Source organism: Odocoileus virginianus, chromosome 6, assembly GCF_023699985.2.
Source record: "Odocoileus virginianus isolate 20LAN1187 ecotype Illinois chromosome 6, Ovbor_1.2, whole genome shotgun sequence".
Classification (NCBI taxonomy): Eukaryota; Metazoa; Chordata; class Mammalia; order Artiodactyla; family Cervidae; genus Odocoileus; species Odocoileus virginianus.
In genome coordinates, this window is record NC_069679.1 from 16,655,079 (window position 1) to 16,676,955 (window position 21,877).

The 21,877-nt window shown below is 44.3% G+C and overlaps 7 non-coding genes across 7 annotated transcripts; 4 read left to right on the forward strand and 3 right to left on the reverse strand.

Annotated features, from left to right (window-relative positions):
- Positions 1-33: 33 nt before the first annotated feature.
- Positions 34-106, forward strand: TRNAT-UGU (transfer RNA threonine (anticodon UGU)). The gene has a single exon. It is a non-coding gene; the product is annotated as a tRNA-Thr (tRNA).
- Positions 107-3,755: 3,649 nt separating this feature from the next.
- TRNAL-UAG (transfer RNA leucine (anticodon UAG)) lies at positions 3,756-3,837 on the reverse strand. Its single transcript has one exon. It is a non-coding gene; the product is annotated as a tRNA-Leu (tRNA).
- A 6,402-nt stretch (positions 3,838-10,239) lies between these two features.
- Positions 10,240-10,312, forward strand: TRNAT-UGU (transfer RNA threonine (anticodon UGU)). The gene has a single exon. It is a non-coding gene; the product is annotated as a tRNA-Thr (tRNA).
- A 335-nt stretch (positions 10,313-10,647) lies between these two features.
- Positions 10,648-10,719, forward strand: TRNAP-AGG (transfer RNA proline (anticodon AGG)). Its single transcript has one exon. It is a non-coding gene; the product is annotated as a tRNA-Pro (tRNA).
- A 1,694-nt stretch (positions 10,720-12,413) lies between these two features.
- On the reverse strand, positions 12,414-12,495 carry TRNAL-AAG (transfer RNA leucine (anticodon AAG)). The gene has a single exon. It is a non-coding gene; the product is annotated as a tRNA-Leu (tRNA).
- An 878-nt stretch (positions 12,496-13,373) lies between these two features.
- Positions 13,374-13,445, forward strand: TRNAP-AGG (transfer RNA proline (anticodon AGG)). Its single transcript has one exon. It is a non-coding gene; the product is annotated as a tRNA-Pro (tRNA).
- Positions 13,446-21,525: 8,080 nt separating this feature from the next.
- TRNAL-AAG (transfer RNA leucine (anticodon AAG)) lies at positions 21,526-21,607 on the reverse strand. The gene has a single exon. It is a non-coding gene; the product is annotated as a tRNA-Leu (tRNA).
- Positions 21,608-21,877: the final 270 nt, after the last annotated feature.

Sequence of the window (21,877 nt, forward strand, 5' to 3'; positions counted from 1 at the left end):
GGGAAGTCGACGGGGACGTTTACGCTGCGCGTTGGCTCCATAGCTCAGGGGTTAGAGCACTGGTCTTGTAAACCAGGGGTCGCGAGTTCAAATCTCGCTGGGGCCTGGAGAGAGTACCGTCACTAACGGGAGTGGTGCTTCCTGCGCTTTTCTTTGTTACACTGACCCTTGAAAGAAAAAAGCCGTGCCTGAAGGTTCAGGGGAAATTATCTGCTGAAGATTTGAGAGGAAAGATGCCGTGCCTGAAGGTTCAGGGGAAATTATCTGCTGAAGATTTGAGAGGAAAGATTATAGGATAGGCGGGCTTCACACAACTGCGTTTAAGGTCAAGAATAAATCAACCTCGGCCAACAGATTACCGTGGTCCTCCGGCTGCCGCTGGAGCGTGGATTTGCGCATTTTCCCACTTGCTACCTGCCTGACTCCCCAGTGTTTCCTTTGCTTCTGGAGCAAGAACTGTTTTGCCGATTACTCTGGGACAGCGCAGTCCAGAAGCTATGCAGATACACCCCAATCCGGGCGGCTTCTGCTCTTTTACTTCCTCGGACTCAGCCTCTGTGTCCTTCTGCCCCAGGCTACTCCAGGATTCAGTTTACCCTAGAGTCAACTCTCTGGAGACTTCTTGACCTCCGGTTTAAGCCCGAACTTCAAATACAAAGAAGCTAGGCCACTCACTGGCCCAGTACTGTACGGCTCAGTTACTGTACGCTCAGTCATCGACGCTTTGTCGCGTTAGGCGCACCCTTTGGTAGCTCAACTGGCAGAGCGGAGGACTGCAGCGGTGATTAAGCTTCCGTCATCCTTGGGTCGCTGGTTCGATTCCGCCGAGAGAAGATGTTTACCCTTTCGTTGCAGTCTCCTATTCCACTAGATTTTATCTCCTAAATCAATAACTGTGCAATATTTAATTCAATTTTCAGGCAACAAAAGAACAACTTTTTGCCGACCATAACACTTAATGTTATGTGTCCTCTCGGTGATCATGAGTTATAGGTGATTCGGTTTACTGAGGAGATATGAAATAACGGTTGGAGAAGGAAATGGCAATCCACTCCAGTATTCTTGCCTAGAGGATTCAGTGGACAGAGGAGCCTGGTGGGCTGCTGTCCATGGGGTCGCACAGAGTCGGGCACGAGTGAAGCGACTTAGCAGCAGTAGCATGAAATAACGGTACCCCTTTTAATTTGAATGGCTTCTCCTAATCTTGAAGACCAGCTAGTCTTAACTGAATATTGGGTAATATCCCTCAACCCCTTCCCCAGCCCTACAATTTTCCCTTACCATGAATAATTTATACTAAGCAATTCAGAGTTCAAAGAGAAATACTGTAGAAATATCTGTCCTTCAAAAGAATGTGAACAAACAATGTAGAGAATAAGCAATGCAAAAAGCAAAATATGCATGTGGGAATGTTCTCTCAATAATAAGAAAGAAATACTAATTCAAACTAGGGGATTTTGTTTCACCACCAAATTACAGTGTTTACTGTTTAGTACTGGCCAGGATACAGTGACAAAGACTTTCTCGTAAAATTGTCACTACTTTCTGGAGTAGTACAATTGGGTGTTATAAATCAGGAATCTTAAAAAGACACTGTGTTTTAAAAAAACACAACAGACATCGTGTTTCATCAAGTATTCTTTTCCTACTCCTAGAAATTTATCATTCATTTTTGGAACAAAGGAAATACGGCAAAAGATGTTTATCTGTGAGTAAATTGTGTTCTGTATATTTTAAGTGTTTCTTTTTTCAAAATATGCTACATATATAAATGACATTTTTAAAAAAACCAAAGCTTTAACCTTACAAATGTTTAAAAATACACTGTGTTGCAGTGGAAGACTTTTGACAGTTTCTTACAAAATTAAATATACTCTTTCCATACAATCCAGGAATCACATTCCTTGGTACTTACTCAAATGAGTTGAAAACTGATGTCCACACAAAAACCTGCCCATGAATGTTTATAGCAGCTTTATATATGTATAATTTTCAAAACTGGGAAACAGTAAAGATGTCCTTCAATAGGTAAATAAATAAAACTGTGGTACATCCATACAATGGAATATTATTCAGCAGCAGGAAGAAATGAGATATCAAACCATGAAATGGTATGGTAGAACTTTAAATGTGTATAAGTGAAAGAAGCCAATTTGAAAAGGCTACATACTGTAAAATTCCAAATATTCAACTGGAGAAAGAAATGGCAACCCACTCCAGTATTCATGCCTGGAGAATCCCATGGATGGAGGAGCCTGGTGGGCTACAGTCCATGGGGATCACAAACAGTCCGACACTGCTCAGTGACTAAACAACAACAATGACAAATACTCAACATTCTGGAAAATGCAAAACTATGGAGATGATAAAAGGGTCAGTGGTTGTCAGAGGTTATAGGGGAGGGAGGAATGCACTGGGGAAGCACTGAGGATTTTTAGGCCTGTGAAATTATTCTCTATGATACTTTAATGATGGTGTATATATTATCATTGTACATTTTGTCAAAACCCATAGAATATGCAACACCAAGAGTAAACTGTAAACTGAAGATTTTAGAGGATTTTTTTCCCCTCTTCATAAAGCACAAAAATATGATCATTTTGTGTGTGTGTTTGTGTTGTGTGTGAAGAACATAGGCGTCTTAAGAATTTTTTTAGTGAGAAGTGGATAAAAGGAAAGGAACTGATCTGGAGGAGTCATCAAAGTGAAACAGATGACCTGTGAGGACAGAGAAGATAATTTTGATTGAGGAGAGAGAATGACATAAAAAGGAAGGCAGAATCAATGTGTCACAAAAAATCCCAAGACCTTGGTTCCTGTGGAGAGTCCTCGTTCTCTGCTCTGTACCTTTCATTCCTCAAGGCACTGCAGGGAAACACTGTACCTCTCTGAGAGAGCTGCACAGCCTGTGGGATAACAGGGGCTGAAAGGGCTGAGAAGGGCAATGGGACAACCATGCTGATAGGGCACCGCTAAATAGACCCTGAGTCTATCCCTTCCTCTTCCCCACACCGAGTTAGGTGCTAAACAGGCATTGCAACTGGGTGATTCAGAGACCAGGATAGTCTCCAAGGTAAGTGAATTCACTTAGAAGGGGCAAAGCAGTGGTTAATCCAACATTCACAGAACACTCCACTGGGCTTGACACCCAGTCAGCCAAAAATCAGCTTTCAAGAGTTTTGGAATAAAAAACCCACCTGCAAAGTCAAATTCAAAAGAACCATTTACCTGCCCTGCCCTAACCCTAAGGCAATAATGCCTGAGAGAGCTGGAAGCCTGGAAGGAAATGGCTTTCTGCATGGATGCATGCATTCATCATCTTCAGTTACAAGAGTAACATGATTAAAACCAAATCAAGTCTGTGAGGGTTATTTCCTGAGCACAGAGCTGCAGCTCCTAAACCAGTGTTGGCTCCCAAACCAGGGCTGATGGGGGCTATGGGGCACTATCTAGGAAGTCTTTCCTATCAGATGGTGCCTAAGTCAGGTCATGAGAATGATTCAGTGTGAGCGTATATTTTATGAGGACAGAAAGAACTCCCTGTTGTGAGAATACAAAAGCTTAGATACAAGCAAAGATGAGGTGCAAACAACTAGTTTGAGCAGGAGATGTTGAGAAGAAACCGGCTAACCTGATTTGAAATAAGTATTTAACAGCAGGATTGAAATGTTGCCTGGAAATTCTTGCCAAAGGTTTTCACGAATTTAGCTTGAGTTATACTAATTCCGATTTAGAGCTATACTAAAACACACCGTTGGCAGTGGTGGGATTCGAACCCACGCCTCCGAAGAGACTGGAGCCTAAATCCAGCGCCTTAGACCGCTCGGCCACACTACCGCATGTTAACGGGAAATCTCATCCCTGAGCTGTTTACTACAGTACACGTGCTCATAATTTTGAATTTTCTTGAGATAGTGGAATTTCCTTCAGTGTTTTCATTTATCCCTAAGGACCCGAGCAAACTCGGAGAGAGGAGAAATCATTGTATTCTCACAGGCCTGAGAAGTGAACTAGAAAGTGGTCAATGATTATTAGCGCGAATTTCCTTGAAAGACCTTTTCTTTAACCGAGGCAATTCCACGCAGAAAGGAGGGGGGAAATCTCACTGGCGACTTATCGCAAGTGATTTCAGAAGACTAAGAAAATCTCCTCTGTTGGGTCGTTGGTCTATGGCTGTGAAAGTCACAGAGAGAATGAGGTCGGAGATCAGATCAAGCAAGAGGTTCGCTTCCGTTGACAGACCTGGCAAGCCTGTCGCCGATAGACAGGAAAATCCTTGGTCGCATTCCCTGCAGGTTCGGTGAGAGAGAGAGATTGGTCTACTTTTCCTGAAAGTAGCACTCTGGGGTAGACCCACGCACACGCGCACTGCGGCAGCCTCTGAACAATTTCCCTTTCAGAGGGACCAGGGTGACTCCCAGAGGGAGGTTACATCCAGGAACTTTCCCACAGCGGGGAGGGGTGTGTCCGGGTTTCCATGGGGGTTTCGGAGCCACTAAGCTTCAGATCGTTTCTTTCGAATGGCGTAGAGGGGAAGGAAAAGTTTTAGAAGTGCTCCCAGCCAGGGATCTTCAGCACCCAAGGGGAATCGCGTACCTGTCAAGGATCTGTGCTCCGCGGTAAGCCCTGGATTACAAGTCACCTTGTTCATTGCTGCTTCTGATTGGCCATTTCTGGGTCTCTGGATGCAGAAACTCTCCTAGAGTCTAATTAAAGTTTCCTAACTTCCTCTTACTCCCCGCCTCCATCATTCCAAAAAACCACACCCTGCCCTTGCCTGCCCTAGCCCAAGAGCTCTCCGAGGTCCTTTCCCGGCGGCCTGAGGGGTCGGGGTCAGGGTCAGGCTTGCTTCAGTTCAGTCGCTCAGTCGTGTCCGACTCTGCGACCCCGTGAATCACAGCACGCCAGGCCTCCCTGTCCATCACCAACTCCCGGAGTTTACTCAAACTCATGTCCATCGACAGAGGCAAAATTGTTCTTCTCCGTATTTTCTTGGGACGAAGGTCTTGCTGGTTCCCATCTTCGATGCCAGGAAGCGGGGTGGGGTGGGGAGCGAGGAACGCAAAAGAACTTCTAAAAAGGCTGATTGGAAATAGGGCTCAGGGAGCCCCGGATGAACGTAGAACCAAGACCGGGAAGCAGGAGATGGGAAAAGCTGGGGCCACTTCAGGAAGAGTTCAAGGCCAGAGGCGGGCTCTCCTCGCACTCCCCATCAGCTCCCTACTGCCGCCAATCCGGGTGCCCTCTGGGTCAAATCCCCTCCACCCCCCACCTCATCTCATCCCTCTCCCACACCAGGTTAGACGCTTCCTGATCGCTCTTTTTCGCTCTCTCGTTCCCTCTCTCTGCTCCCAGTTGACAGGCAATCTGAGCTCCCAGGGTGGAACTGGGTGTCAACTCGTGGGTTCCCACCGAGTCCTCTTTCTCTCCAGAAGGTCCTGGAGTCACGAGCGTGGCCGTCTCTCGGAGATGGTGAGAAGCAAAGGCCAGCGAATCTAGCGGAATCGGCAAAGGTGTGGCTTCCATGCCCCACATCACTGGAGATGGAAGAGCTCAAGGACCTGTCTCCAGCCCCTTTTGGCTGAAGTGGACAACTTTCAGGAAACTTGTTTGTGTTTCCACGCTTTTTGAGGACCCTCAGCAAAAAGTGTGTGTGACCTTATTGCCTTCAGTAGTACACCCTTCTTTGCAACAGGGCACAAGCAGTGGGAAGACTGATGCTCACCTCAAATTGGAGAGAACCTAGAAATCGTGTGCAATAAACCTCGTGCATAAGACAAGGAAGCATCAGTTTGAAAGACAGAAAAGGCCTGGGGTTCTTTACTACTTGAAAGGATGTAGGGATGGACGGGAGGAAGAGAGAATAAGTGTTGAACATATTTATCGAACTGTTTTGTCTAATAGTGAACCAGGTGAGAAACTCAGAGTCTGTGGATTGGTCCTGGGAAATCTCATATTGAGGCTTTTGATTAGAAGATTAAGTGAGATCATATTTAGGTCTCAGTGCTAATTCGGTAAACATTTAAATAAACCACAGCTTCTGTAAATGTTTTTACTTCTTTTTAAAAATATGGATTCCAAAAAAAGTACAGAGATTCTCATAAGATGGAAGTGACCTGAACCCTTGATTATTTATTTGTTTTTTAGTTCTAGGTCAGGGCAGTGAAAGGAACTAGTTAACAAGAAAGAACTTGATCAATATAGCAGAGGTCCCTTTGATTCTAAAGGACTGCAGATTCAGGCTCCACAAATTGACGAGCTTCAAAGCATTTTCTTATCAGGACAAAGTACCACAGTTTCACATGCCATTCTGAATTTCCTTTATGTGCATGGCCTCCCCTATTCAGTCACCTGTTATCGCTGGAGCACTCATTGTTTGCCTTAAACTCACTGGATTCTTCTGTGAGAGAAGTATTTTGATCTGTTCCTCGTAGAAGTGGATCATCTGTTAGACTGACAGAGACCTGAAGTCAGAAGTCTTAGCTTTCCTAGTGGAATGCCAGCCTTGCCAAATACTTGACTGACCAGTATCTGAAGCCCTTTGGAAAGATGCCTGATAGACATAAGTGTGATGTTTGTCTGGCACATAACTATTCCTTCAGGTTTCAGTGTTGAGAGTATTTTAGTATTTTAGGCTAGTATTAACTAGTATTTTAGGCTCTAACATTCTGCAACAATACAGGAGAATTTACCCTTGGATTTCCTGCTATCCATACCTTGTCAATAGCCTAAATGATGAAAATTTATACACAAATGGAAGATTTACTTTAAGGCCTTGATGCTCAAGGTATAGTCTAAGAACCAGCAGCATCAGCATCTCCTGGTAACTTATTAGGAATCTCAGGCCCATGAATTGGAATCCTAATAAGTTCCCCCAAAGTTAGAGAATTGTTACAAGTACTGTATTTCCAACCTATGCTTCAACTGTTCTCTTCTCTATTTAGGGCATTTTAAAGTTCCCACCAGACTTGCACACTACATTGCAATGTAAGTCTCTCACCCTAGCTCCAGTAGAGAGCCATCCAATTACTGGCTTGGCTCCCATCTGCATGTGCTCTAAAAATCTCACTAAAAGTTCTTTATGACCCTATGGACAGTAGCCCACCAAGCTCCTCTGTCCATAGAATTCTCCAAGCAAGAATACTGGAGTGGGTAGCCATTCTCTTCTCCAGGAGATCAAACCCTGGTCTCCTGCACTGCAGGCAGATCCTTTACCATCTGAGCCACCAGGAAAGCCCACAAAAATCTTACTAATAATTAAACACTGGTAAATAATATGTTCCTTTTGATGGATGTATCAGTCTTTTCAGGATTTATTGAGTCCCTAGTTAAATATTTAGTAGCTTTTTCATGGTTTCATGTGTTTAGTACATTGACCATCAGAGTAATACAAAATACTGTGATGTATTTACACTTACAACTTTTCTAAAATAACTAACTTTTAAATAAAAGAACTTCTAAAGAAAAAGGAGAGAAGGGAAAGGAAATCTTTCCCCTTATTTTCAATAGGAAGAATTAAACCTCTTATTTTAAATTTGTATTTGTCTTTATAATGTTTACTGAAGTTTATGGAAGAGGTAGGAGAAAAGGGAACAATCTCACCAGGTTGATTGCCTCTGCAAGCTTCAGGTGAAAAGAAATGTAACCCTGAACATGGTCAGCCTAAGGGAAAGAAGAAATTTATGAGGCATTCCTTTTTCTTTGTTTCTATTCATCTTTGTTTCTATTCAAGGAGGTAGCAATAACCTCCTTCTCCTCCACCCCCCACCCCCAACTCAATCACTACAAAATATTGTAATAGTCTGGCTACTTTGGGTTTTGGAAAGATCCCCTGGAGGAAGGCATGGCAACCCGTTCCAGTGAGAATCCCATGGACAGAGGAGCTGGGTGGGATACAGTCCATAGGGTTGCAAAGAGTCGAACACAACTGAAGAGACTTGGCAGGCCTGCTTTGGGTTTAAGAAGATAAAATCTGAAGCACACTTGATTTTCTTCTTTGATTTCTCTACTACCTTGCCCAGCTTCTGACTCCAGTTCCAGAGTATCCAAGTACTCAGAGGGCAGCTTCTCGATGAGCACACAAGTGTAATTATAATGGATTTAGGCACTTAGGATTAGGTAATGGAGAACACGGACCAAGAAGCACTGTGAAACTGAGGAATAGAATCTTCTTTTGGTTGTTCAAGGTATATTACAACCCACCCCACATCCACCAAATAAATCTGTGCAGAAAATAAATAAGGTTATTATCCCTGCTTGTAACAAGCATGCAGTTGAGTGTAAGAAGATATTTTCTGTAAAACATACAATATAAATCTAGAAGAATGAATACCCACATACACACCACCATTAGGTGGTAACATGAGTAGTAACTGATACGCCAGAGTGAGTGTAGCCTCAATTTCCCAAGGGCCAGAGACCTAGGGAAACTAAAGAAAATAAATTTAAGAAAGCATAAGTTGAGGCTAGTACAACTTTTTTTTTTTTTGCTAAAATTTTGCAAAGCCTTGTTCCTTGATATTCTAGATAAATAATCTATGTACCTTAGAAACCAGCCTGTCTATCCATAGATGTACTTGGATGCTGCTAAGATGAATAATTGATTGGATGCTCTTAATTGTGCCTACTTTTCTATATAAATTCTTGACATTTTAAGGTACTTTAGGATCAGTGAACCTGAAAATGCAGGGTCTTCAACCAAGGAGATCAAGGAGGTCTCTTTTGTGGGAGGAAAAAAAAAGCTCCTTGAATGGCACACAATGCATTTTCATGCAAATAGATAAAATAATCTTATTTGACCTCGTTTTTCTGCTTGGGCACTTAGAAATTTATTTTGTCTACAGCCTAGACAATCTGTTCCGGAAAATTATTTGGTTCCTTAGAGTATTAAAAATCTGTGAGGTAGTGCTCCTGACAAAAATATATAGGCTGAATCCAGTTGGAGTATTGAACCCACTCCAGTATTCTTGCCTGGAGAATCCCATGGACAGAGGAGCTTGGCAGGCTACAGTCCACGGGATTGAACAGCTGGACACGGCTGGAGCGACTTGCAGAATGTGAGACTTGTAAGAGAGCTGTTATGAAAAAAGAAAGGCTGAAAGGAGGGGAATTTTCAAATGGAAAGAGAATAAAGGAACATTAAAACTAAAAGCAGCCAGAAACATTGTTTGAATCTAGTTTTAAAAAACAAATTGGAGGGAGCCAGTTGGGGAAATTTGAAAATATGGACTATCAAATTACAGACTTATTATAAATGTTGTTAATTAGATCTGATATGGTACTGAAGTTTTGCTTTTATTCTTAGTTCTTATTTTTAGGAGATGTCTGTTAAGTATTTAGGTATGGAATTTAAAGAGTACAGTAACTTTCAGATTTCTTGCAGACTTAATGATCTTGGGCAAATGACATTAAAAATTAGTGAGTACACGAGCAGGCCTATGGTCAGAGAATCTAAACCTTACTTAATAAAAGTGGTTCGCTTCTTGGGCTTGCATGAGTCAGTCTTCTCCCCCGCCCCCTGCAATGTTCTAGTCTATGGCTATAGTTGAAGTAAAATATAAGTACAAGATTTTTTGTAGTTAAATAAATTTTTAGTTCCTATTTACTAGCTTACAAAAACAGGATCTCTAAAAAAGTGAAAACAAAATCCTTTTTAAAAAATTGTATTATTCATACCAAAGATACATGCAAATCCATATGTCTTTAAGGAAAGATTAAAATCTTCCTCTCTAGCACCTCTTTTCCCTGCTTTCTCCTAACCCTGGACCGTTGAGAGACAATAGTTCCAACATACAAGCAAGAGTTAGGGGCTCTGGGATTCAGAAAAGACAAAAAACCGCGGGGTAAACCTCTTCCCACCTTCTCTGTGGATTTCACCGCCATATAAGGAAAGGTAGGGCACCATAACCTCCCTGCCTGTCGGATACCCTCTATGTGCGCCTTTTTATTCTCAGGTGGGTCTCTCGAGTGCCCAGCTATCTGGAGTTCTGGCATATGCATCCTTTCTGGGCAGCAGAGGCATAGAAGGCAATGTCTCAGCCGATTATAAAGGTAAGGGACTAGAAGACAGTCTAGCGGTGACTGCTCAAAGCAGAGTCTTTTGGGTTGGGTGACAGGACACAGAAAGATTTCAATTTTGCAGCATACCTTAGTTTTTGCTTGGATCAAAATCCCATTTAACACAGTAACTTACTGAAAACACCTATAAGAGGGAAGATAAAGAGGCAGCATACAAGTGAGGGCTCCATAGCTCAGGGGTTAGAGCACTGGTCTTGTAAACCAGGGGTCGCGAGTTCAAATCTCGCTGGGGCCTGTTGGTCGTTTTTTTCCCCGCCTCCTAAGCATTGAAGCAGTGGCTACAGGTCGAGGGAACCAGTGCGGCTGTCCCGGCAGAGCTCCCCTGTCTTCGGCAGCGCGTCAAAAGACTTTCAGGCCAAGTGGACGTAGCTCCCCCGCTGCTCTCCTGGTCTGTACCCACGATCACAGCTGATAAATCCTCCGCTGCGTCAGGCACGCGCTCGCTGGAGAAACAGACACGCATTTCTGCCGGTAGAAGGCACTCAAACTCGTGTTTCTTAGAAACGCCTCGTGACGTGGCCTAGTGACGTGCGTGAGCCTTGAGGCGGAATTAAAGGGCTATCTTACCGTGGCTCGTTGGTCTAGGGGTATGATTCTCGCTTAGGGTGCGAGAGGTCCCGGGTTCAAATCCCGGACGAGCCCACCTTTGTTTGCTTCCGCTAATTTATTTAAAATATATGTGCTATCGCATTTTGTTCTCTCTACTCTGCTTTGAAAAGTTGCGGCAGAGGACACTTAGGGATGAGAAATGGTAAAATTACGGAGAACTACGAGTTGTTTTTGAATTCTGTCTGATGATGCGATTCCCCACTCTCCTGGCTGGCAGGCTGACGCGGCAGCTCCGAGAGCCTAAGTCTCTAGACCTCGCAGTGCATCTGCTGTGAAAATGGAAACGGTCACACGTTCCCTTTCCCGGCCTAGCGCCAGGGATCCCGTTCAGTAAATAAAATAGTGTATGGGAAACTGAAGAAGGAAAGGAGCAGGTTGCCCTGACTGGACTGATTCCATTTTTAAAAAGAACAGGAACTCCACCTTACACTCTCGGCAGACTTTGGACTGCATACCTGGGGAGCCATAGAGATGAAATACCAACAGCCAAGCAGGCCTCCTGGCGGATAAAAACCAGACTAGGCAGACCCCGTACCTAGACCTCCCGGAGCCAGAAGGAACGCAATGTCCACGATGTAGTCTTTTTCTTCTTCTTCTTCTTCTTCTTAAGAGTTTTATTCTTTTTTCCATTTATTTTTATTAGTTGGAGGCTAATTACTTTACATTATTGTAGTGGTTTTTACCATGCATTGACATGAATCAGCCGTGGAGTTACATGTGTTCCCCATCCCGATCCCCCTCCTACCTCCCTCCCCACCCCATCCCTCTGGGTCTTCCCAGTGCACCAGCCCCGAGCACTTGTCTCACGCATCCAACCTGGGCTGGTGATCTGTTCCACTATGTAATCTTAATAATGTTAACTGATGTAGAATAAACTGTATGTCCAGATAGCTTTAGAATGTAAATTTATGGCTGTAACCTGATTGCATCTCTTACTAATATTGTCCAGAGTGGACTTTAGAGAATTTGGGCATGTAGGCTTGGGCACGTACTCTTTGTATAAAAGGTCTTCACCAAGTCGGTAGGGGTCCTTGGCTAAGGAGGAAACTCTTCCTGGGACCCGCATGTAATAAACTGCACTCCACGATCCAGGCTGTCCTTCTGAGTGAGTTTGCTTCCCAGAGCGTTTGGCTGTAACAAAACTGCTTGGCAACTTCAAATAGTGCTAAACACAAACTGCTTTTCCCGCCTCTGAAGGAATGCGGGTCTGAAGTGTATTAACATAATCACCATTTTAAGCGTGTGTGATACATTATCCTTTAAAAGAGTTTTTATGTAATATCACACACTGTGGTGTCTTTTTCCCTCTTCCTCCTACTCCACACTCCTGTTAAAAAAGAAGCAAACAAACAAAAACCAAAAAGCAACACTCACGTAGAGTAAGGTCATCTCTAGCGGAGGAATTAGAATGATTGTTGTTCAGACACTCAGTTGTGTCCGACTGTTCGGGACCACATGGACAGTAGCACGCCGGGTTTCTCTGGCCTTCATCGCCTCCCGGAGCTTGCATTCCAATGTTTAGCCGGTGATGCCATTCAACCATCTCGTCCTGCCTAGAATTTTGCCCAGCAACAGGGTCTTTTCCAAAGCACCAAACTGGGCACGTCCAAGTTTGTCTATCAAGCACTGAACCTCAGTAGGACGCGAGAGGCAAGTCAAGAAACTGTATTAAAGTGGCAGGATCAACGAGTCAAGGATATTTGATCTGCATGGTTTCAAAAACCACCTGGCAGCGGTGGGATTCGAACCCACGCCCCCGAAGAGACTGGAGCCTTAATCCAGCGCCTTAGACCGCTCGGCCACGCTACCGACAGAAGGAACCTGAGATCATACTATATATGATCCTCTCTCCTCCCAGTCCCTCCACACCCAGTGATTCACATATTTATGGTTTGGGAGGCTCTTCGTATCTACCCCCCCCCCCCCCCCCCCCCCCGCTTTCTTCCTGATCCGATTTGCTTTCTTTCTCCTTTGAAGCCACAGTGCTTGAGATTTATGGGAAGAGTCTTATTGCACAAGAGCGCCTCGAGAGGCCGGACAACCTTTGTTAGCTCTAACGGGTACCGAGAGCCTGCCTGGGCCCGGCACAGTCTGGTCGCCCGGGAGAGTCGGCCCTCCCGGGTCTTGGGGATGCTTTCCGTGGAAGGCGCCACACCGCGAGAGCTTTCGGTCCTTAAGATGCTGAGTCTGGGGTCCTGCGGCGAGAAAGCGCCTGGATCTTCCTAGAGGAGACGCAGAAGCTCGCCAGGCGGTGAGTTCCATAGCTTAAAAGGGAGAGCCAGAAAAGTCCCAGCCTGACCGAACCCAGGAACCAGTCAGTAATGTGCCGAAGCCTGAAGAAGCCTCCCACTTGGGCCCCAGTCTCCCGCCCGCAGCGGACCGAAAACAGATCTCCTCCCCAGTATCACAGGATCACCCTTCGGCCTGTGACTGCCCCTAATGCAATTGCCTACCTTCGTTCCCGCAGCATCTTTAGCTCACTCAGAAGCGAAAACATGCTGTGCAATTTTTTTTCTTAAAAACGATCTGTGGAATAGCAATCCGTAATGTGGACGAGAGTGCAGTGATTTATTCTTCCACTAGGTGTCACCCACGTCCATAGTTAGCAAAAGAAGGTTTTTGCAACCAACTGTAGACGTGGCTAAAAGTTTCTGTACTAAAGTTTGAAATAGAAGGGTAAGTTGTGTGGCTCGTTGGTCTAGGGGTATGATTCTCGCTTAGGGTGCGAGAGGTCCCGGGTTCAAATCCCGGACGAGCCCTGTTTTCTTTTTCCCTTCCTAGTCAGCTGTCTTTCCCTTGTCTGCCTCCCATAAAGCCTCTGATTTGTTGATGTTAAACACCATCACGTTAAACAAGCACCCTATGTAGCTAATATTACAGTAAGGAGCACCATTTTATACTCCACTATTGCAGATTTAAACATATCTTTAGACAAATACTCTTTGTGTTCTTAAATCACGAGGATAAATGCCAGATGTTATTAAGCATATTTCATATAAAATTTCTTCTACAAAATCATTATTTCTAACGTCAAGCATCACTTCTCTTTTGTAGTTTCTTGTTATTAAACAGAAAGTGTTCCTTCAGAACTTAGAGAGGTGGAAATTTTCCTAGGCGGTAAGCCTGTGGCCCACACTGGGTACTGGGGCCTCCACAGCTCAACAAGTGTGACCACGCGTCTTGTCCCAGAAAGCCTGGACTCCCTCCCTCATTCAAACCTAACATTTCAGGGCCCTTGGGTGTGTTAGTAGGCTTGTGGGAGTTTCTGGTAGAGTAGCACCCTGGGAAGGAACTTCTTGACAGGGGTGCTCATACATGCCTGCAAATTAGCCTCAACCTGTAAATCTGTTTAATCATTCACTGGGGGTCCAACCGCAAACCAATTAAACCAAAGTCTTTGAGGATGGTCATTTCATAACAGATCTTCAAATGTAATTAAGGTTGGCCTGGGAGTTACAGATGCTACCTAGTTGTTCTACAGGCCACAACTAGAGACCACGCCCAGTATCCTAGCAACGAGGCATCCTGCATCCCATTCCACCTGCCTCAGAATCACCCTCTTCCAGCTGGTACTTCCTCTTCACTCTTTAAGTTTAGTTCTGAGTACAATCTTTTCTCTGGGATATGGGGTGGGAGGGGTGGTAACTCTCATCCTCTACACAAGGGCTAGACTCTCAGTTCATGACCTTCATCCTACTCGCTCCCTACCTGCTGGATATGCAGTGTTCACATCCCCTTATTTCAGTCAGATGCACTCTGACTCACCTGATGAACAAGACCTAGAAATCACAAGTAATTTTTACTTCACTCTTAATTATTTTCCTGAGTATTTAACTTATAGTACCTTTTAAGACATTTGGAAGAACAGTGAAACAAATGATCTTGGAATCATTGTTTAGTGCTTTCTCTTGTAACCTATATTCAATCCTGTAACAATATTGTCTGTACCTTTAGAATATTTCCAGAGTCTAAACATTTTTCACCACCTCCACCACCTCTGTACTCCAAGGCACCACCACCTCCCCCCTGCGCTATTACAATAGCCCACCAGCAGGCCTCTCTGGTTGGCCCTTGTGTATACTCTCAATGCAGTATAGATATAAACAAGAAGGACCCTATGGGGCCTTCCCAGAACATGCCTTCTCTCATATTCTCTGCCTTAACTCTTCTCAGGAGTACCTAGATAACAGTATTTGATGCATAGTATTTTCAGAGTTGTTTCACAGATATGAAACCACCCCCCCTCCAACCAAATGGAAGATGTTAACTAATCGATGACCATGAGCACATAGACCCCAGCCTCCTGGAGCCTAAGGACTGATACTGTTTACCCCTATGACAATGCCGGTTCCCTCACCATCAGCCAATCAGAGAAATGTGCATGAGCTGATCACGTACCCTATGACCCTTTCCCTCACCTGGCTTTTAAAAATGCTTTGTTTAGGAACTTCCCTCATGGTCCAGTAGTTAAGATTCCATGCTTCCACTCAGGGGTCACGGTTCAGTCCCTGGTCAGAGAACTAAGATCCCATATACTGCATTGTGTGGTCAAAACCAAAAATGCTTTCCTGAAACACTTCTGGAACTTAGACAATTTTGAGTATGAGCCACCTCGTCTCCTTCCATGGCCCTGCAATAAACTTTTCTCTTGCTCCAAACTCCAACATTTCAGTTTGTTTCACCTCATGGTGAGTCAGGCACACAAACTTGTGTTAACAGAGAGAACGATCCTATTAAAACCTTTGTTGTTGTTCAGTTGCTATGTCATGTCAACTCTTTGTGACCCCATGGACTGCAGCAAGCCAGGCTCCTCTGTCCTCCACTATCTCCTGGAGTTTGCTCAAATTCATATCCATTGAGTTGGTGATGCTATTTAACCATCTCATCCCAGTACCATATTGGACACATTCCAACCTGGGGGGCTCATCTTCTGGGGTCATATCTTTTTGCCTTTTCAAACTGTTTATGTAGATCTCCAGGCAAGAATACTGGAGTGGGTTGCCATTTTCTCCTCCAGTGGACCATGATTTGTCGAAACTCTTCACTATGACCCGTCCATCTTGGGTGGTCCTGCAGAGCATGGTTCATAGCTTTATTAAGTTATGCAAGCCCCCTCACCATGACACAGCTGCGATCCATGAAGGGGATTAAAACCTAAGAGAGAGCAGATCATTGCTCTGCTTAAAATTCTTTGATGCATCTCTGTTTCATTCCACATTTTATCAAAACTCCTTGCCATGACTTCAAAAATCTCTACACGACTCAGCCATTTCTCATACTCCTCTCACTTTTTTGACCTCATCTCCCACTGTCTCTCCTATTGTCAGCTGTGTTCCAACCACATTAGCCTATAGTAGTTCTCAGAAATACCCACCCCAGTGCCTTTGCAAATGCTCTTCTCTCTGCTTTGAATCTTATTTCCTTCATATCTGCATGGCTCAGTCCTGCTTTTAAGATCTCTGCTCAGATGTTATCAGAGCGACCTCTGTATGAAATAGCACCCACCCCCTTTGCTCTCCGCGCCTCTGTCTCTACTGTAACTACATTCTTTGCACGGACCAGCACCTAACTTTTGCTGGTGCTCCTGCTGTTGTTTAATTCTCCCTCCTCAGCCACTAGAATGGAAGCTCCGTGAAGACGGGGCATTGTATTTGTTGTTTTCACTGCCAAAGTCTCCTATTCCAGAGGCTGGAACAGTTCTTAGCACCTAATAGATACTCAAGAAGTATTTGTTTAATAAAGTGTGTGAATTGTTTTATTTTATTTATTTATTTTAAACCACAGAGTAAGGTCCTAATTGCCAGATCACCAGGGAATTCCCTGTGTGAATTATTTTAAATCAAAAAGGAATCCCTGGGGACTTCGCTGGCAGTCCCTGGTTAAGACCTTGCGGCCCCAATGCAAGGGATGGTAGTCCAATCCCTGGTCAGGTAGCAAAATTCCACATGCCTCGGGGCCAAAAAAAAAAAAAAAACAAAAAAAAACACAAACCCAAAACATAAAACAGAAGCAATATTATAACAAATTCAATAAAAACTTTAAAAATGGCCCACATTAAAGAATATTTAAAAAAAGAAAAAGAAATCCCTGATTCTGGATGACGAAGGGAATAAGGAGCATGGAGGTTTTGGGAGCTTGAACAGAGGGCTCTTGCAGTGTCAGGTATCTTATGCATGTGCCATCTTCTAAGAAAGCCTGAGAGCGGGCTTTCTGAAATATATTCTTTGGCAGCTCTCCTTGGTCACAGGATGGACCTGCAAATGCTTTCCAGAAGCGTTGAAAGGTTCTCCCAACTGGACATAAAGAAAGGCACAAAGGAGGCTCTCACAACTGTAAATTGTGCCACAGTGCCACCGACTTCTGTAGCAAGCTCTCCCCAGGCAGAGCTGCTGAAGTACAGAGCTGCTTGGGCAAATTCTGAACCACATGGTGTTTTGAGGTCACACTGTAGGGTTGCACTTAGCAGGGCCATTCTGTTAGAGTCTGTAAAATAATGGACTTAATAAGATGAGGAACAAAAGTCCATAAAAGGGAGATTGCAGAGGAAGAGAAAAACAAAAGAAAAGAAGCTGTATAATCCAATAGGACTTTATCAACTTCACTTGACCAGGTTTCATAATAAGCGATCTGTGACTGTGAGTCAAGGAAACAGTGCTCACATGTAGGGAGAATGCTGGGAGGAGTATTTAAAACAAGAAGTGAAAACCTGTTGATGGTCGCAAGATAGGTATTAACAGGCAAAGTGACTCTGTTCTCAAGGGCTATGACCACCAGTTGAAATCTGCCCCCTTGTGGACAGACCAAATATTACCATGAGTTTTTCCATTAGGGTCTTGGAGATGATTGATTTAATCTCCTTGCAGTCTAAAATCCTACTGCAGTCCAAAAACCTACAGTCCAGGGGACTCTCAAGAGTCTTCTCTAGCACCACAATTTGAAAACATCAATTCGAAAGCATCATTTCTTCAGGTGCTCGGGCATCTTTATGGTCCAACTCTCACATCTGTACATGACTCCTGGAAAAACCATAGCTTTGACTATACCGACATTTGTTGGTGAAGTGATAACTCTGCTTTTTAATATGTTGTCTAGGTTTGTCACAGCTTTCCTTTCCAAGGAGCAAGTGTCTTTTAATTTCACGGCTGAAGTCACCATCCACAGTGATTTTGGAGGCCAAGAAAAGAAAATCTGTCACTGCTTCTACTTTTTCCTCATCTACGTTCCGTGAAGTGATGGGACCAGATGCCATGATCTTAGTTTTTTGAATGTTGAGTTTTAAGCTAGCTTTTTCACTCTCCTCTTTCACCTTATCAAGAGACATTTTAGTTCCTCTGTTTTCTGCCATTAGAGGGGTATTATCTACATATCTGAGGTTGTTGATATTTCTCCCTGCAATCTTGATCCCAGCTTATGATTCATCCAGCCTGGCATTTCTCATGATGTACTCTGCATCTAAGTTAAATAAGCAGGGTGACAGTATACAGTCTTGTACTTCTTTCCAAATTTTGAACCAGTCCATTATTCCATGTCCAGTTCTAACTGTTGCTTCTTGACCTGCACACGGGTTTCTCAGGTGGCAGGTAAGGTGGTATGGTATTCCCATTTCTTTAAGAATTTTCCACAGTTTGTCGTGACCCACACAAACCAATCAATTCTAAAAGAAATCAACCCTGAATATTCACTGGAAGGAATGACACTGAAGCTGAAGCACTAACACTTTGTTCACCTGATGCAGAGAGTGACTCATTGGAAGAGACCCTGATGCTGGAAAAATTGAGGGCAGGAGGAGAAGGGGGCAACAGAGGATGAGAAGTTTGGATGGCATCACCGGGTCAACGGACATGGGTTTGAGCAAACTCTGGGAGATAGCGAAGGACAGGGAAGCCTGGAGCACTGCTGTCCACAGAGTCGCAAAGAGTCGGACATGACTCAGCAACTAAACAACAGTAGCTTTCAGATTAAAAATTAATTTTCAAGGACCTCATTACTTTTTGCTGAATCTTCCGTGTGCATTATATGAAGGTGTATCTTACAGGGGAAAAAGTTATGTTACTGTCCAGTGAGATGGTGTTGGTGGGGTTAAGCTGAACTACTTATTAAAGTACATGGCATCCCATGGATATACAGGGAAAGCAGAAAATAGAGCTAGCACCGTTAGCAAAACTCTTGAGTTGTTTCTTTAACTAAAGGTGAAGGTTCAGAGTGACAATCAAAGATTTAAAATCTTCAAGTAGAGGTGAATCAACATTTTTCTTTTATTTTATTGATCTTTCTGATCTTATGTCCATATGGGGCTACAGGGTCCCACCAAAAAGTATCAAAACGGACTGTTAAATTTTGCCAAGGACAGCCTTTTGATACTATTTTTAAGGGTGAAATCTGGTTCTTTTAGGACATTCACTCTTGGATTTTTCCATTCAGTCCGTATTTAAAGAGTATTTATTGAGCAAACATTTGCTGAACATTTGCATTATTCCAGGCTCTGTGCTTGGAACAGAGGTTACTTCAGGGAACCAGACAGATGTGGTTTCTACCCTCATGAAACAATCAAATAATTTTTCAAAAACTGAGAAATACATTTAATTTAATATATTAGTGATAAAGACCATAAAGGAAAAGTACGAGTGTGATGCAAGCGAAACAGAGACTGTTCACTTAGGCTGGGGCTTCTGGGCAGGCTGGCCTAAGGAAAGGAGAATGGGGAGGGGTGAATGGAATAAGGAACATATGCAGGAACTAGATGTTAAAATCTTGAGTTGAGAGGAACCCTGATGAGTTCAGGGATCTGAAAGGGGGAGTTTAAGGAGAGTTAGGGAGACAGGGAGAGTGGTTTGGGGTGAGGCGCCTTCGCGTGGCCTGGTAGGCAGAGGTAAGGACTATGGTCATTATTTTAAGACTTAAGAAAAGTCATTGATACAGTTTAGGTCAGGGAGCGGGTGGTGGTGGAGAGCACAGGCACAGAACTAAATTTGTGTTTTCAAAAGATTCCTGCGGCATAGTACGGTTGACAGCAAAGCCATGGAGAACCCCTGTGTCAGCTTTCTAATAAGCAAGCCCAGAGCCCCACATCAGGGAGGTTTACGGATGAACGTGTTTTAGCAACTCTAAAGTTGCTCATTGTTCTTCTCTCGTGCATTCTGCCAACTCTGCCAGCTCCCAGCCACTTCAGAGGAGGTCAGTGAGGCCCGTGGAATTAAGCTCAGGGTCACAGAACTGTTGAGTGGCAAAGCCAGTGTAAGGAGAGGAGCACAGCTTTCGTGACTCTCAGGCCACTGCTCATTTTGCTCTAGCTGGAGGCCTCCGAAAAGGGAGGGTGTTTTTCTCTTTCTTTTTGTTGGTGGTTGGCTTTATTTTTGGTTTTGTTTATTTATTTATTTATAATGTGGAGAAGGCAATGGCACCCACTCCAGTACTCTTGCCTGGAAAATCCCATGGACGGAGGAGCCTCTAGGCTGCAGTCCACGGGGTCGAGAAGAGTCGGACACGACTGAGCGACTTCACTTTCACTTTTTAAAAAAATTGTATCTGGGTTCTTTTGGCCTTAATAATGATTGGGGTCAGGAAATCATCATTTGAAGGAATCTTATCTGATTTTCAGGAAAACAGAAATTGACTCCCAAGAGGACAGCAGAGATGGGAGTGGTAGGAAAGGTATGAATGTGCTTGGAGGTGCTGTAGAGGAAAGATGGGTTAATGCTCCTTCCTCAGCGTGGACTCAGAGGAAACTGTTCAGGGCTCAGCCTGGGGACACACATGAGGAGTCAGGTACATTATGGTCAAAGCTTTCTCAGAAGTGGGAAACAGAAAGGCTTACCAAGTAGCAATTAGATACAGTTAGGGCAATCTCCCCTCAACCTGACCTCCCCTGGCCTACCACTTGGTGGCTGTCATTTCAGGAATGCAAGTAAAATTATCAAAAAAAATTTGGTTTGCCCCCAAGGGAGTACAGTCCCTCCCACTGCCTGTGTGCATAGCCTGGGGCTGTACCTGCAAGGCTGAGAGGTTGGTAGCCTCTGACTCAGAACATGTCCTGCCCAAATCAGCAGCAGCTTGTTTTTGGACATAGGCAAGCTCCAGTCTACCTCACCTGGATGGAGACGGGTGAGGTAGTGGATGGAGACAGGTGAGGTAGTGGGAGGGCAGTTGGAAGAGGGCCCAGAGGCTTGTGAAGGTATTGAACAAATGCCTTCCTGTATTCCTACTGGCATGAATCCTGCCAGTAACAGCTTCTCTAGGAAAGAGTTCTGCGGTTGCGGAAGGTAGTCAATCAACCCTTCCAGAATAGGGGTGGCTTCATGCTTTTTTTTTTTTTTTTTGGCAATAGTGTTTTTGATTTAGGGAGATATATTTATGCCAGAATGCCAATTCCCTAAGCCATTTCAAAGGCTATTCCATCTCACTTCTGAATCAGAGTTCTGCTCCCCACTTTTGGGACTGTTGCCCAGGTTCTAGCCCCCTATTTGTGTATAGCTCACCCTGACTCCTCAGGTGGCACTCGTGGTAAAGAACCTGCCTGCCAATGCAGGAGACTGCAAGAGATGCAGGTTTGATCCCTGGATTGGGAAGATCCCCTCGAGAAAGGCAAGGCAACCCACTCCAGTGGGTTTCCTGCCTGGAGGAGACTCCAGACAGGAAAGAGGAGGCGCGCATAGAGTCGCACACACGCACGTGTAGCACCCTGACTCCAGCCCGAGAGGCAGAAAACACGTGGCTACTCCCCCAGTGTGGAGTGAAATAGAAGTGGTGGCCAGAGAATCCTCATCTTAAGAGAATAGCTTTCAGGGCCATTTAAATGTAGCTCGGAGCCTTTATTTGCAAAGGTAAGAGTGTTCAAACACTTGGCAGCAGTGGGATTTGAACCCACGCCCCCGAAGAGACTGGAGCCTTAATCCAGCGCCTTAGACCGCTCGGCCACGCTACCCACTGAAAGGTTGATGAGACTGTAGAGGATGACTTGAGGAATATACTTTGTACGGTCCGCCCTCCTCTGCTTCCCTCCATAGCCTGTGGTTCATGCATTTATCGTTCAGAGGAGGCTGTTCGCATCTCTTCCACCACCCCACCCCCCTCTTTTCTTCTTGATTTATTTTGCTTGCTTTCTTCTTTGAAGTCACAGTGCTTGAGATTTATGGGAAGAGTCTTTTTTTTTTTTTGTACTTATTTTTTTTTTTTTAATTTTTATTAGTTGGAG